The following is a 2,628-nucleotide window of genomic DNA, read 5'->3' on the forward strand; positions in this document are numbered from 1 at the left end:
GTAAAAAAAATATCTAACTTCAATAAAAAATCTAACTTCAGTAAAAACATCTAAATTCAGTAAAAAAATCTAACTTCAATAAAAAAATCTAATTTCAGTAAAAAACCCATCTAACTTTAGTAAAAAACCATCTAACTTGTATGAATGAAATGCAATGAAGAATCCTCATCTTTTTCTTTCGTGCAAACAAACATACATACAAAACAAATTTCTGTTTTTTGATTAAGGAAGGATAAATTAGTCTTACTGAAAAGGAAAAGTGATGATTTACACTTGGACTGTAAAATACAAACTTACAGCAGCACTTAGAGGAATTTCAATTAGATTGATCTTAAAGATACATATCATAGTCAAAACAATAAATAATGAAATTTTGCATTTTTTGATGTGAGGTCAACCAGAAATTCAGTTGAGTGTTAACCTACATAGTGTGATAAAAAACCTTGAATAAAAATACAATATTAAAATTGAAACTTTCAAGTACGTTCCAGTTATTTCAACATTAAATTCTGAGGTCATACTTTTAAAACTTTCCTTTACCTAGAGGTCTCCATCATTTTTCTGTTTGTATGGTGATTTATAGGTCTGTTGGTTAGGGTGACCATATCTCCTCCATTTGAAAACTTCATCACAAAATGCACATACAATTAATTTCTTATATTCATTATTAAGTCTGCAGTAGAATTACGTTAGAAATTAATATTAAACCAGTTTATTTGTTATTAGCTTAGATACAGGATCACCATAGCTACGAATTTGAATATATATCTACACAAAACAAAACAAAATACAAATAGATGTGCACATCAGAGAAATACAACAGGAGGGTTCTTCAGTACTGCCTGGAACTGGTAAGTGAGTACAGGTTCAAATTTTCATAAGTTTACTCAGTTTTTATTTATAAAATATAATCACTATATAGCCTTTCCTCTACTCTATCACTGTAGCTTAAAATTAGTAATGGCTTTGGTTTGAATTTCGAGGAAACACGAGGGCTATCTGCGCTAGCCGTCCATAATTTATCTGTGAAAGCATGTTTGGTGGGACGGGGATTCGAACCAGCAACCCATAGATGGCGGGTCGAGCGCATTAACCAGCTGGCCATCTCGGATAATGTGGTACTTTTTGGAAAATTAAAGTTTAAAAACGTAACTAAGGTAAAACTACGGAGTTTGCCCGTTTTAACCAAAAGCCACATTAGGCAGCTGCCTTTGAGCCCATTATGCCCAAGAGGCCCGCAATGTTTATGTTTCCTTTGTTAATAAGCCTTCTCAGATAATATTTTAAACTATAGTATTTCAAAATATTAGATTTGATAAAAGGTGATTTTATGGGTAAAAATTTTATATAAAAAAACGAAAAAAATTAGGGCTTACGGAGAAGGAAAGAGCCATACAGAAATGGAGTTGCCTATTAGCCCACTGTGGTCTTAAATATGCCCTGTTCATGAGTATAGAACCTTTCGACCATGTATAAAAACTAACAAGATGCGAACAATTTATACAAATACTAGGTTTAGTCTGTAAGCTTTCGTTACGAAAGAGTCGTATACAGGTAAATTATTATACAACATTTTCCTCAGTGTTTGTTTAAATTGATATGGAATCAAACACACTTTGACATAAACAACTCTAGAAGACAAACACTGTTGAAATGTGAATTCCTTCGTTCCAGAGTATATATAGTGTTTTCTATAAGCCATAATCTTGGCGACATAAGTTATCACAAGCACTGAGTGACAAATGCAAATAGCACAGGTGTTAAACAAATATATCCAAAAGAAAATACAGTGTCAACTAGCGAAAATGTCTTTAAAAAGTAGGCTAGCGTAACTTCTTTTTCACGCGCATACGAGTTGAATAATTTTTTTTATATTTAGTTCTCATGAAAATGTCTGATTTTGTTCTGTTATTTTTATTTTAAATAGTGTGTTAGTGTGCTGTTTTAATTTACATGTAGTTACATCTAGATTTTAAAAAGGGAGAAAAAAACCCTTATGTATTAATTCGTTAATTAATTGAGTTGGAAATTTTTCTCAACGTTTCTCTAATTAAAAAATAATAATAATCAGACAGGCTGCAGCACTGCCTTTGTAGGGATGGCTCGGATTGTTAATCGAAACGGTATTTTAAATATCTCCTGAATAGGTCATCAGAACTTTATAACACTATACAGTGTTTTTCCTTTTATAACGCCCCCCCAGTAGCATAGCGGTATGTCTACGGACTTACAATGCTAGAAACTGGATTTCGATACCCGTGGTGGGCAGTGCACAGATACCCTGTCGTGTAGCTTTGTGCTTAATTACAAACAAACTTTTTACAACAATATCTATGTAATGACCGAGTCACAAGTTCTGGTAATGTCTGTAAATATCATAGTAAAAAGTTTGAATTTCTTGTTCTTCTGCTTCTTTTTTATTACGATAACTAAAAAACCAAAACAATGGTGTCAACCAATTTCACTGAGGTAACATAGTTTCAAACGGAGTATCCGCTTTTATAAGTATTATTAATAACTAGTAATAATTTAATAAAAATAATAATTGTAGTGTAAACGATGTTATCATTATCCCTTAAAGTTAACTTTCTTACAGTATTTGATGTTCACGTAAAAAGCTTAAGTACG

The 2,628-nt window shown here is 31.8% G+C and overlaps 1 protein-coding gene across 1 annotated transcript in view; it reads right to left on the reverse strand.

Annotated features, from left to right (window-relative positions):
• Positions 1–2,628, reverse strand: part of LOC106470094 (FH1/FH2 domain-containing protein 3-like) — an 88,985-nt gene that overhangs the window by 17,798 nt on the left and 68,559 nt on the right. The gene's annotated exons all lie outside the window — the stretch shown is intronic.

This window comes from Limulus polyphemus, unplaced genomic scaffold, assembly GCF_000517525.1.
Source record: "Limulus polyphemus unplaced genomic scaffold, Limulus_polyphemus-2.1.2 Scaffold3818, whole genome shotgun sequence".
Taxonomy (NCBI): Eukaryota; Metazoa; Arthropoda; class Merostomata; order Xiphosura; family Limulidae; genus Limulus; species Limulus polyphemus.